This window comes from Gymnoscopelus microlampas, assembly GCF_963454915.1.
Source record: "Gymnoscopelus microlampas genome assembly, chromosome: 11".
NCBI classification, from domain to species: domain Eukaryota; kingdom Metazoa; phylum Chordata; class Actinopteri; order Myctophiformes; family Myctophidae; genus Gymnoscopelus; species Gymnoscopelus microlampas.
Window position 1 is genome coordinate 36,125,417 of NC_139948.1, and position 14,527 is coordinate 36,139,943.

At 44.3% G+C, this 14,527-nt stretch overlaps 1 protein-coding gene across 2 annotated transcripts in view; it reads left to right on the forward strand.

Annotated features, from left to right (window-relative positions):
- The first annotated feature begins 365 nt into the window (after positions 1-365).
- Positions 366-14,527, forward strand: part of s1pr2 (sphingosine-1-phosphate receptor 2) — a 21,528-nt gene continuing 7,366 nt past the window's right edge. For both annotated transcript variants that reach the window (XR_014601831.1, XM_084072175.1), the window contains exon 1: positions 366-791. The gene's annotated coding sequence lies outside the window, so the exon portion shown is untranslated. The remainder of the gene's footprint in view (positions 792-14,527) is intronic.

Consider the following 14,527-nt stretch of genomic DNA (forward strand, 5'->3'; position numbering starts at 1 on the left):
ACACTGATTTAATAACATACAATAACACTTTAGAAACAAGCCCCAACCCCCCCCCCCCCCCCCCCCCCGGCAACTGTGTAACAACTACCAATATTTAGTATTACAAGCAACTTTACAGAAAAAGAAGCGCAAAGTCGCGTATAATAAGCCGGCATGGCAACACTGGTGTGTGAGTGTCTCAGCATGTGTGCGTGCGTGCGTGTGTACGTGTGTGTGTGTGTGTGTGTGTGTGTGTGTGTGTGTGTGTGTGTGTGTGTGTGTGTGTGTGTGTGTGTGTGTGTGTGTGTGTGTGTGTGTGTGTGTGTGTGTGTGTGTGTGTGTGCGACCGCGCAATGTGCGCGCGCCCATAGCTCCCCTGACGTCCGGACCCGTAGCCCGTGGAGCTGTTGTTCTTCTCAGAATAGCAGCAACGGACGGACAATCACATCACAGACGGACGCTTGGAATAAGAAGAGAGACAAAAGAGAAAGTTCTGTAAAAGTCTCAGTCATTGTCTTTAATGCTTCTGAACGCTTGGGGACAATTATAGGGTCTTTCTTTGCAAGAAGAAAGAGTCGCATTCGGGTCATTCTGTGTGACTCCCAGTACAGTATGGATCTACCAGTGACTAGTAGTAGACGAGGAACATTATCCAGTCCTCTGGGAAAGTTGTGACTGTCATCATTGCTTTATTTGTCTTTCATTGAAGGAGCGAGTTTATACAACCAGAGCCGTGGAACCGGTCACCACATGTTAGAACATTTAAGGACAAACCTCACACAGACGCTCTTTTCTACGATCACTCACATGGGGTAAGTTTACCCTGAAATAACATTTAGATTAGAATATTGCTGTATAAATGTGTTGTCGTCTGCAGGTCCGACTGCAACGAAGACAACGAAAATGGTGATTTATATGGTGTATGTCGCATAATTAAAACATATATATATTTTTTTATATATTCAGTATATAAAGCACAATTTCTGCTAGCCTACGTTGTGTATATAATCTATACTTTTTGCATCCGGAGAAGTGTTCCTTCATTCAATCTAAGATCAGTTTCGCAACGCGTTGTGATCAATAGCCTACATTCCAATTAGATCTATTGTAGCCTTAATGCCATGTAATCTCAAAATAGATACACCGACATTACATTGCTACACATGATACTCACACCGTGTCATTTGGTGACACATTGTGTGAGTATCGCTGTGTGTGTGTGTGTGTGTGTGTGTGTGTGTGTGTGTGTGTGTGTGTGTGTGTGTGTGTGTGTGTGTGTGTGTGACCAGCAGCTAACCTGGTTTTAGGACTCGCCGTGACAGCTGTGTTTGTGGAACTCTGTGTCTTGTATTAATGAATTACATTGTGTTTAAATATTAACACGCGTCCGTGTCATTTGGCTGAGGGGTCCATTGAATAGGCTACAGCTGCATCATGGGAAAGTACTGTATGACAGTGGTGGAAAAAGTACCTTCATTTCTTACTTAAGTAAAAGTATCAATACTCTGAAAGTAATACTCTGTTACAAGTAAAAGTCTGGATAATTTACTTGAGTACAAACGTATTGGTATCAAAATGTACCTAAAGTGCCAAAAGTAGAAAGTGCTCATTATGCAGAATGTCCCGTCACACAAGTTTTCAAATGTATAAAATGCATACAAATATTTTGAAAATAGCAGAACTACAAGCTCACACTGTGTTGCATCACGACGCATTTTGAGCTTGTAGATTGGCTATTTTCAAATGGCCTAAATGTATAGGGCAGAAGTGGGTAATGCATGTTTTGTAACATCTAAAAAGTAATCACCACTGTAAGTACAGTAGCCTACTCGAGTAAATGTACTTAGTTACGTTACACCACTGCTGTATGATGGAGGATATTAGCTATCCATAGAGGGTATGCGCCCCTGGCGAGTCCTCGTCGGGGGGTCCACCGCTTCTGGTGGCCCATGCAGTGCCTGCCTGCTGTGTTGCCCCCTCCGAGGTTTTTGGGACTTGTTCATCCGTCACTCCAAAGGAGGCATTGTGCTGAAAGGATGTATTAATAAGACAAAAGCTCCCATTATCCCATCTACTGCAGTTAATCTCTTGGTTTGGAGTTACCCTCCCCAGAGCCAGGCCGCAGACATCTAAAATTGCAAGCAATTTTAGAAAAGAATCAGAGAGAGTTGTAGTACAAAGAAATGTACTACAACTTAGTTTGAATATTCTTTGATTGTAAAATCCTGTGCATTTTAGAGGGTGAAGTACTGACAAGCCCATGAATGGACCACCTATATAATCATGCTGTTAAATCTATCAAGTATTCAGAAAACATCAGTAAAAGTAGCCTACATGTATGGTACATTATCCTGATTTCTTAAGACGAATGAGGGGGTTAGGGCACCTTATAATGCTTATTCCATGCTGACACAACAGCACATGGTATCTTGTGGTCGATTGTATATATAATTATGCAAAAAAAACACTGCCAGGAGGGATAATTGAGGTGTCAGTAGTCCAGCCACAAAGCGCCTCACTGGAAGAGTCTGCTGAAATCACAGTGAGATAAGATGATAAGGTTGAGGAACCAATGTTTATTACCCAGATAAAACCCCTCAATCCATCATCCTCTCTTCTGTGGTGGGTACCACTCTGTCTCCACGTTGTGGTGCTTATTAATGGGTTCTCTTAAATGATAAAAGCTCATGATGATGACACAACTCTTTTGCATTGCTGGTGATAGCATGTTGTGGAAACAGATTCCTCAAAGGCATTGACTTGAAGCCGCGACATGCACTAGATAAACATTAGCAAAGATGTCTTTGTGATAACATAGTTGAAGGTGGTTTGTGTGGAGGAAGTGTGGCCCACAACGGTAGGTGGTATTGTGTCATGTGTTGAAAGAGCCCCTGTCAGGAGGTTTAATGGTGGGGATGTTGAGAGAGAGGGTCGCAACTTGTTTGGGGACGTGTGGGTGCCTGGCTACAGGTTCAGGTGCTACGTGTGTGGGTGTTTGCGTGTGGGTGTTTGCGTGTGTGTGTTTGCGTGTGGGTGTTTGCGTGTGTGTGTTTGCGTGTGGGTGTTTGCGTGTGTGTGTGTGTGTATGTATGTGCTGACCGGCTGCTGTGTGCTGGCTGCACACATAACGTGATATGGCCGGCCTGCCGGCCTGCCGTCTGCACTGGGGCCATGTGACCTCATGGCTGATTACACCAGAACAAAAGCCCACCGCGCCACCACCGCTGACCGCTGCCAGGCTTCTTCTCACAGTGTTAGCACACTCCATCCTTGGCTCAGAGGAGAGCGACCTGGAGTGTTGCTGTGTCAACGGCGTGTCAGCTCAGGCGCTCCACGGCTCCGGGCAGAATCAGGGACTCACAGGTCTCTGGCACACACATGCTCTTGGACTTACCAGACCATATAGAGGGACTTTAAAATCCATTATGTCAGATCGCAGGGAGAAGGAATCACGCCAGCAGACCATGACATCACACTTATAGGAGTTGCCCGCACAGCTCTCCGGTGCCGTGCCCACCCACCCAGCGCTCAGTGTTCAGTAGCCCACTCCTCCTCCATATCACCCAGATGTGGCCCAGCAGCAACTGCTGTAACCTGACACTTCTTCTCTGCATCCCTCGTGTGCAAAGGGGCGCACAAGGGATGAAGACAAATAGATGGGATGGATAAATAAATAGATGTATAAGTGAACTGGATGGAAAAATAAATGTGTGATAATTCAGCGGTGGGAACTGGAAGTGAGTTTTTTTTTTCAGGACCAGGTCACGTGGGGGTAGGGGGGAGGGATGCGTCGGTGGGGTGGGGTGGGGTGTGGTGATCCCTGAAGGATGCTCGGGTTTCAGTGTAGGCCTGGGAGAGGCCCTAATAGGAAGCAGTGAGAGGTTTTTTTTCCTCAGGAACAGCAACATCTCTTTTGTTGTCTACACACAACCACTTTAGTTTGGCCATATCAGAGGGGTAAGAAACAAGGAGAGATCAGAGAAGGGAACACAAGGTTCCCTGCCTAAGGCGGCATGACTCTCACCTGGTTAAATGAAACCAGTCAGAGTTAATAGGCCAATACATATAGGATTCGGGAAAGAATAGCTAAAACCCCCGGCAGATCACAGAGATCAATGTAAGAAATGTGTTTAGAAAGTGCTGCTGGGGCTTTGCTCTGTGATATTAATAGTGCTCTGTGGTGCCACGGCCATGTGGGCTTCACAAGCTCTTGAGTTCTAACTGGTGTTTCCCCTTTTGCCTGAACAAAAAAGAAAAAAAAACTTTCTTGGGTGTGGCAGCTGGAGCAAAATAAACGCCTTCTGTTCGCAAGCTGCTGGAAGTGCAAGTCGCAACATACAGCACAGCCGACAGCATGCAGCTTCTCAGAATCACAGCCAAGAACTGGGAGTGACTCTCTGATGGGAGAAATAAATATGGCCTTCTCTATCTTCCCGCCATCCCCTGTCCGTAAACACAACCACGGCTAGACTGTTGTATGTCTTCACTTCTCTTTGTTAGCAGGTATACGGAAATACACAGACGCACAGGCACCACAGATGTACAGAGAAAGGAGGAGAGAGAGAAGAGTGAAAATGTTGAGTTTGTACTCTGTGGATACACTGTATGTGTGTTAATCTCTAGCGTGCAAGACGAGGCTGTCATCGCTCTTCAGATTATTTTGCAACCGTGTGCATAAATTGATGTTTGCCGAAATTTCCAGCTGATGTAGAAAAGGTTCTATCTATTTAGGTTCTTATCCATCTATTTAACGCTGAGAGTGTAAGAACAGACCTGTAAGTGTTTTTTTACTGTGGATTTTACTGTGAAATATTTCCATCTATCATGAAAAGAGGGGGAAAAAATCCATCCGCTTTAAAAGCTCTTGTTACATGCCTTCCCTTCTCCTGTGACTTAAGACAAACTATTAAGACCCCCCATGGCCAGAAACTAATGCTTGTAGCAGCATGCCAGGATTTCCTGATGCTTTGTGCAGAGAGAAGGGGGTGTGTGTTCGCATTGGTCTTGTGCCGATAAATGCCACTCTGCTTATTATATTTTGAACATGGGCCACACTTAATTCTACTATGCTGTTAGTTGAGTTGAGTTTAGTCCTGCTGAATGAGGTTTTTGAACCCCAAAGTGGCATTTTTCATCACGTATCCATGCCCACAGACATGAACGCTACAGATCTTTCAGAAACAATGACATGGGAATTTAACATGAGGTTTTTATGGGTTTGTGCTGTGGCTTTTGGGACGGGCGCAGCAAAGCAACACTTTGCTCACTCTGCATAGGTTGCTGCTCAGTGTGATTTATGGATGGGAGCGGAACAAGCTCCCTGCTGTCTGCTACAGCGGCGCGCTTAATCAGTGCGGTCGTGTCGTGGTTTTCCGACGTCTGGTCAATCCTGAGTACTCTCTCCGCACTGATCTTGGAACAGGTACACATGTGGAGATGCTGTGGCCTCCTTCTTCTCTGTCCTCCTGGCAGCCATTGTTATGCTCTCTGGCTTTGTTTGTGCAGCTGGAAAGCTCACCAGCATTACTTCAACACCCCCCACCCCTCCTCCTTGACTGCAGAATCAGGGAGAAGAGAAGCCAGATGCAGCGGTCTTCTTGGATTTTGTCTTGCCCCATCCAGTCAGTGGGGCTTAGATCGTGTCTGAGGGGCGTGTCGAAGCAGCTTATATAGCTTGGAATTTAAGACTCGGGAGTCTGCCTGTCCTCTCAGCAAACCATTTCAGATTATCTAATGGCAGAGTCAGACAGGCTTGAAAAGATAGATGGATCAAAATCCTAAGTGTTAATATACATTTGCACCCATACGGGTTACTTTATACTGTCAGAATGATATGAACACTCTGGATTTTATTGTGTATCCTGTTTTTTCAGAAATAGCTGTTTGATCTGTTGACCTCCATTTGAGTTGTCTAAAAACATGATGGAATGTCCAGCTTGAATACAACGCTGGGTTCACAATGCAGTTCAGACAACTTCGCTGAAACAGACAAGTTAAAATGCATGTGGATGCTGTTTGTGTGAAGTAAATGTGACAACTGCTCAAACATGTCCATTTAGAGACCGGCTCTGCCTCGGTTAATGTCAAGTAGCAGTTGCCTCGTAGTAAGATGGAGCATTTTAAGATCTGTCTGGTTGTTGGATCAGAAAATATCCCTTGACAGAGGAACTTAAATTAATTAGTTCAGTTTAAAACCCTGGTGCTAGCCTATAGGGCAGCGAAAGGAACAGCTCCCTCTTACCTCCGGGTATTGGTCAATGCCCACAACCCTTCCCGACCACTCCGGTCGGCCACCAAGGGGCGACTGACTCCCCCGCCACTCAACGGTCCTTCTGGTCGATCGACACGGTCACGACTTTTTTCTGTTCTGGCCCCACAGTGGTGGAATGAACTTCCCACTGATGTCAGGACAGCAGAGTCACTGCCCATCTTTCGCCGCAGGCTGAAAACCCACCTCTTCAGGAAACACTACCCTTCCTCTTTGCCTGGCCTACTTGTTGTTAACTAGTTGTACGAATGCTTGTTTTATTGTTGAATTGTTTATTGGATGTTGTTTAGTCAATACAATTATTTGTTTTTAGCTCCTGCTCATTTGACTACTTTGTCTCATCTGTTTAAGGAAATAGGTAGCTGATATATTGCACTTTTACCTTAGCGCTAGGTATGCTCTTGGTTGCTTGTTATTGCAGAAAATGCACTTATAACCTCTGGTGATTAGTAGCTTTCGTTCCCTACCTTTGTTGATTGCACTTATTGTAAGTCGCTTTGGATAAAAGCGTCTGCTAAATGACTGTAATGTAATGTAATGTAATGTAATTACCGTAGAACTGTCATCGAAAGAATCTCAGCTCAAGTGCTGTTTCAAGAAGTAAAACAGCCACACTACCCCATAACTCTACATCCTCCTGAGGTAGCACAGTCTTTATATGTGGCGCCTCAACAGAAAGTGCAGATTATTTTATTGTGGATACTTTACACTCTGGAGTCTGGTGGTAAAACGTCCGTGTATCAGAGACAGAGACGTCTGTGGATGGTGAAATCACAGTTCTTTTTCACAAGATACATTTGGTAATGCAGTCGAAATGTGTCCAAAACTCAAGGGAACAACTGTTGCGAATGTGGACACAACAATGTTTTTTCTCTAGGCAACCATGTTTTTCTCCAACAACAGATTTCCGTTAGATGGGCCTGTGTTTTCTCGAGAAGTCTGGAATTCTTTTTATTTTTTATTGTACAACAGCGGCAGATGGAGGAACCTCTATGAATTTATCTTCAGCATCTTATCAGTGTGTAGGGGCAATCAGGTTGGCATTGCGCTCCTGTGTGTGTTCCATTGTTATTGAGTTTTTGTTGTGAACTTGTGCAGCCCTTTTCTGTGTCATTACGCCTAGGCTACCTCTTGACTTTCTTTTTGCATTTGTGGTTTAATGAACCAGAGTCTAGACCAGCAGACAGACAGACAGACAGACAGACAGACAGACAGACAGACAGACAGACAGACAGACACTGTCTGTCTGTCTATGGTCTAGACTTCATTACACCACAAATGCAAAAGATTTGACTGTCTTGTATGTCTGCTCACACTGTCTGTCTAGACTCTGGTTCCATAAACCACAAATGTACTCGCATAGCCATACACACGCTATACATACATGACTGTACACACGGTGATGTCTTACATTCACTGACACTGACACTGTGGTGCAACAAGCACACACTCACTCATACGTATGCTGTGCTCTCTCACGACACCCTCACGATATCTTTAACCAGGCAACAGAACATGAGAAGGGGTGGAGTTCAAGTTCTAGAGACAGTGCAGAATAGGAGCAGGGAGGACAAAGGAGAAGTGAATAAGGATTGAAAGGCTTTCATTAGGGGGATACCTCATTGTATCGTATGTATAGGACATGGGAAGGTGTGAAGCTAGCACTGCAGGTCAGCCGAAACCTGAAACTCCTCAGTCCTCTCACTCAGCATGATAATGGTCCACTCCCTACTAGTTCTAGTCTGGGTGGTTGTGGTCCAGCCCTACCAGCTGTAATCCAGCAAGGCAGAGAATTGTCCCTTTGCTGATGCACATGAGCCAACACTCAGTCTTCTTGGCTCACGTGGAACAACATCTAATTTTAGTAGGTAAAACGAGCGTATACCTGAACACAAGTAGACCTCAAAATACTTCTAGCCTTTTGGTCTGTGGTACAGACACGCACAATCTGGGAGGAGATTTCTGCTACTATAGAGCAGATGTCAGGAGGGATTTCACACTATGCTGTTCTCTGACTTAGCTCTTAGCGCTTTGCGATTTTGTAAAACTGCCCACACTGAGAGACCATGATGAAAGTAAGGCTTAAGATCTATACACACGCACACGCATGCACGCGCACGCACGCACGCACGCACGCACGCACGCACGCACGCACGCACGCACGCACGCACGCACGCACGCACGCACGCACACACACACACACACACACACACACACACACACACACACACACACACACACACAGTACTAGTTCTCAGATGTATAGTTAATTAAGTTAGAATAGTTTTTATTAGTGTTACAAAACTATATAATCCATCTCTCTTCCAATATAGCCTACTGCAGAGGCTATACTGTAGGTAGATCCAGCACATATTCATCCAAGTTTAGTCCTTTAAGATTGTACCGCCTATTACTACACTTCTTTTTTTTCCCGGAAACCATAGAAACCATGACACTATACCACACTACACCACCACCACTATACCACCCACTAGTGAAAGTCTAAACCATGGCCCTAACCATGCTTAGAGTTCCTAAAGCATGTTCCTCTGTCCTAGTTTAGTATTGTAACCATAGTAAACGAATAATAGGCAATGGCCGTAACCATAGAGTATTTTGTTGCTGCAGAGATTCTTTAATCCAGAATAGGTCTGTTCCTACATAATATGCCATAATGAAGTCTTTAATAGGGCATTATAAGAGCACGATGGCCTCAGATGTGTTCTAAATAAATCCTCCCTGATGTGTTTTTAATCACCTCTTTGTGGCCACGTCTTTTGATCTGAGTAGTGATGTTTAAAATACTGTATTGGGAGGAGGGGTTGCTTCAGAAAGGAAGATGTGACTCGAGAAGCAGGATGAGAATGTACGTATGTACGTCGTACGGTATGCAGAATAGAGGAAAATGAGAATATGAATATTTGGATTTCCCCAGCAACCATTGACAGAAACAGTTTGAGGTTACTTGAATATATTACATTAATTACCTCCAGGACGCCCCCAACTGAGAGTAGTCCCACTCCCCCCAGCCTCACCCCCCGTGGGGAAAATTGTGTCGGCGGGGTGGGCTAATGCCTGCTGGTCATGTGGGTTACTTCTCCTGAGGCTCTATGATTTCCGCCTTTATACAGTCCTTTGTCCACAGCTCGTCTCACTTTCCCTCTAACAGCTTCACAGCACATAAACAGCTGCCATAAATAAAGCACAGCAAAGTCACGCAGACGGACTGACTGGAAGTCGGAGAACATTGATGATCACCGAAGAGAGAGACAGAGATAAAGAGCGAGAACAACACAATGAAAATGAAAAAGCTTTGCCTTTCTGACTGAACTGTGTCGACAGGCCCCCAGAGGAGGCTGTGCTCAAACTGTCACCGTCTGACGAGTGAAAGGGTAATCCCTAATTATATGATTATTAAACCCTGCGTATTGGGGACACCCACTCCCCTAAATATCCAGCAGCTTACACAAGCTTTTAATGACGCTCCACGCATCATGGTGAAATTACCATAAAAACGGACAAAGAGCCAGGAAGATGCTGCGGCTAAAAATATGGTTACTCACTCAGTAACCATATTTACACTAGTAAATGGTATGATTGATTGATTGATTGATTGATTGAATACTTAATTAGGCAGAAATGTAAACAGCACGAGATACAGTCAGACATTTGGACTAAAAGGATAACACAAAAAAGTTGTGGGGACTTGTTTCCATTGTGGTCCTATGTATTCGATTAATCAACATAGCATAAAAATAACACCAAAATACAATATCATCACCAAATATAAATATATGTACAACATAGAAAAAGGAAGCCACAGACTCACTGGAGAGTAAAGTGACTGCTTAAAAAGGAACTTCTTTTCCTGTGACACTATTAAGGAACGCATGAGTGAAAATGCAACAAGAGCTTCTCCTTTTTTATTTTCATCTCTAAAAGCAAGAAATGTATGTCTCAGTATGTCTGGGACATGGCTTGGCAAGTTTACACAGAGCAGGAAAGACATTTTTCAGCCGAGTTTTTTTTATTTGACTTTCTTTCTTTCTTCACTCTCTCTCTCTCTCTCTCTCTCTCTCTCTCTCTCTCTCTCTCTCTCTCTCTCTCTCTCTCTCTCTCTCTCTCTCTTAAATGTGCTGCCCCCCCCCCCCAGTGGAATTCTCTTAAAAGGTCCACACTGTGAGATATCGCAGGCCTCCATCTCATATCTCCAGCCTGTGCTGCCTCTCGATGGTACGAGTCACAGAGCGACGCAGAAACAACCAACACCCTTCACGCTCTCCCTCTCTCTCCTCTCTCTGCACTTCCCCTTGATTCCCCTCCATGTCTTTTTCATTTAAAAAAAACATGTTTTACTCAGAGAGTGTAAAAACAATGGACCCAAGTGGACCGATAAGGTCCACACACTCAAGTTAGGCCTAAATTAGCACTGAGGATTTCACTGTGTGTTAGCTTTTTCGTGCTTTCGACATAACAGAGCTTCTACTGTACTTTTCTTCTCGCTTTCGCTTCAACTCCTCCATCCTCAGCCCACGCACCGCTCCCTTGAGCACAGTGAGCGCCGTGCAACAGTATGTCAAGAGTCAAATCACTGCCAGCGTGCGTCAGCCCTCTCCTTCACTTCACTACTGCCATTTCCCTTGTTTAGAAAAGCAGTGCTAAAGAGCTGTGAAGTGAACATCCAGTCAATTGGAGAGTGCAGAGATAAGGGACTGTCTGGGAGTGATTATGTTTGTATTCCCTCTGCTTGGTAAATACTTATTTACTGACGTAGTCAGAAAAGAAGTATGATCATTCAAGAACAGATTTATTTTTGTTTATGTGGTTGCAGACAAAGCTGCTGTGATTGCTATTTTCGTGCTACGGAAATAGCAGATCTACAAATAGTAGATCTCCAATAGCTTGTAGATTAGCTATTTTCGGAAAGAGACACGGGCGAGCGGCGAAGTATAAATCAGGCTTTCCTTGTTTGGCTGGCGAGGTCTATCAGTCTGTCGGCACTGAGGCGCGTAACAGAGATAGCGGTGCAGAAGGGCAGTGAAGGCTGCCCTCTTCTCAATGCCTTTTCCTCTTCTCCCAGATAAAGCCCTAGCGATCTCATGACTGAGGACCTCATAACAACCCTCCGTGTGCTCATTTACCACCACCACCCCCGTGAAAGAGGCTGTGATTCTCAGAAATAAAGATTTGGCATGTGATTGACATGTAGTCAATGTGTGTACATTCTCATCAGTTTTCTTAACATAGATTTATTGCCTCTGGGAAGTGACTGTGGGTAATCAACAGAGTTCCCATGCTGGTGTTAAAACAGATGGATGGAGCCCTGGATCCTAAGGCAGAAAAACACGCAGCCACATGCACATTATGACATACAACGGCAATACGGCATCAGCAGACAGCCTGTGCCTGTGTTTTTCTATGCTGCATGCAGCAGATTCTCATATTTTTTGCTGTGTACGCATGCAGTTTGGCTGCAGGGTTAGGGCTAGTGTAAAAGTCCTTCTTCAACCACCTGATGCACAAGATGACTCACTCGTGTCATAGAAATGAAGGATCTATTTGATGAATCAAGTTGGGAGCGTACAGACAACAAGCCAGTTTGTCATTTGTGAGACATAACAATGCGGAGAATGTTTGTGGTTGTTGTAGCCTAGACGTCTTTGTTCTTGATCTGGTAACTGGTATTGCAGCAGTGTGAAAGAACCTGTGGTAGTGAACCCTGTGTGACTTTGTGGCTCTCATGCGTCCTGACACAGTTACACATCCTGACACAGGTGGATAGAGGATGCTTCCAGTCATTTATGTATAAATGACTACAAATTAGGCTTAACCTCCACCTCTGCTCAAGTGTTCACACCGCACAGCTCTCTGTCCGGGGGCCGCCACAGCTGAGCGGGCACAGAGGCCGTCTGGGAATTGGAAGGTTTGACCCTCGGCTCGCCTATTCTAGGTGTCGAAGTGTCCCTGAGCAAGACACTTTAACCCCTAACTGCTTCCTGGGCACTGTATTAATAGCATGTAGGTAAGTGATTAGACAGACTATTACCCATGGTCTATCAAGACACACTTTGACATTTTGTCATGTGATTTGATCGATGCTGTTGTCGTCATGATTTAGCGGACCATTTGGAGTAAGGGGCTTGCTCTCCACCTATCGCAGCTTCACCTCATTGCTCCTCTTCCTCCCTCAGTTCTGCTCTTGCCATCTCACACCATGCGTGTCAGCAGCGCCAAGGGTGTCCTAGTCTCGCATAGCCAGACGTTTCATAGTACCGCCTACTCCGCCTAGCTCTCTGAAAGTCTGGCTATGCGAGACTAGGGGAGTCCAGGTTGAAGATTGTTTACCTCAGGGTAGGGCTGGGCGAGTGGGCGATATGAACAAAATCAAACAGCACAATAATTTTGACCAAATACCGCAATATATAGATATTATTGTGGGGATTTTGCTTGCTTTGATACATTTATTTACACAATGAGATCTTTGATAAGTAATCATCAGTAATGCCTATGTAATATCCAAGTGGGTAAAGGCAAATAATAGAACAGCTAGAACAGTCACAACATTTTATTTTTTTGAATTTTTTTAAAAGTATAAAATAAGACTTATCTCATTAAAACCAATAAAAGACAACACTTATGACATGTCACATTAGTACAATATCCAAAATACCATATGTCTCATATGACAATATCAACATAATATCCAGTTATTACCCAGCCCTGCCTCAGGGGAGGGGTTATGTTGGATAGGGAGCAGAGGGGAGGGAGTGGCAGTACAGCATAATTAAAATGAGAGGCGTAGCAGAGCCCTTTCAGAGCGCAATTACACACCCACTCAGACTGCCATTAGGGGGACAAAACTGAAGAGAACAGGAAAATCACAGCAGGTCATACAGTATATCCATGCTTTAAACACAGTGAAGGGTCCACTCCAGAGGAAATAAAAGTGTCCTCTATTGTGAATCTAGTAGGCCCTTGATGTGGTCCTAAGAGTTTTCCTCTAATTAATGGTGTTGAGTGATGATTCAGTTGAGGGGCAAGCTCAGAGAACAAGATGACACCAGGCAGTATCACATGACATGTTCTGAAGATGATATATATTAAGAATTGTATGGTTCACATTATGTGACCAAAAGATATGAGTTGAAACAGATATAGAAAAGAATCGAAAGGAATAGTAATGATAAGAATAAGTACACAATAAAACATGATGGTCTACAATGTAGATTAGTTGTCCTTCAACAGTTGCATCTCTTATCATTGGGCATACAGTATGCAGTAACCATGGATCACAACAAGTGAGCTCATTCAAGGTCTATATGCTTACGTAGATGAGAGGGAATCAGTAAACAGATAAAGGCTAAGCACGTCAAGACTAGAACATAATCATAGCAAGTACAAAGATTACTTTTCTGTTGGACAGCGTTTCTGGTCAAATAGTCTCAGATCCCACACACAGCAGGTTGTTTTGTGGACCTGTCTTTGGCAAGTCCTACTAGGTAGGAAAGTGGGTAATGCATCTGGCCTGTTTGTGTCCTGGTGTTGCCAACACACCAGCTTTTGTGCAGAGAGTGCGAAGGACAGTTGAAAAGAAGGAAGTTCCTTAGCACAGTGAACACCCACACATACACTCAACTGTAAACATACAGATAGGTTCAGGTAAAGCAAACAGTAAACACATTACAAAGCGAACAAGATAAGCTACGAATGTAAACGGTCCTTTAGACAAGGTTAATCACCATGCTGCTTATCTAAGACAAAATGTTGGTGTGGGATTGGGTGTGTGTGTGTGTGTGTGTGTGTGTGTGTTGGGGGGGGGCGACATTTGTGTGTGCATAGAAGTGTGTATCCTTGTGTCACGGCTTCTAGGCACCTCGTCCAGGTTTTAAGTGCTTTCCTCTGGAGAAAGTGGTGTGACAGGTAGCAGGTGTTGTAATAGAGTGCCGTTGCCGTGGTGTTTTGTGAGAAGCCACTCTGCTAATTGGGGCTTTTCAGGTGGGTGTGTGGGAAATCCAAACATCACCTGGAGCCTTTGTGTAGCCGTCAGTCACATGACAGAGAGGAAGTCTTTTGAGGATTGTAAGGAAGCAATGATCAGCTTTCCTAAACGTCAGTCCTTATGATATAGTTTACAGTATCAGCACCTTTTGCAAAAATACATTTTTGACGGTTTATTTTATGCTTTGCCTCAAAGTCTTAACATGAATGCATCCCTCAAAAAAACTCACACAAATAAATAGGTACATTTCCAGTAAACGCATGCATGATGCAGTACGTTTC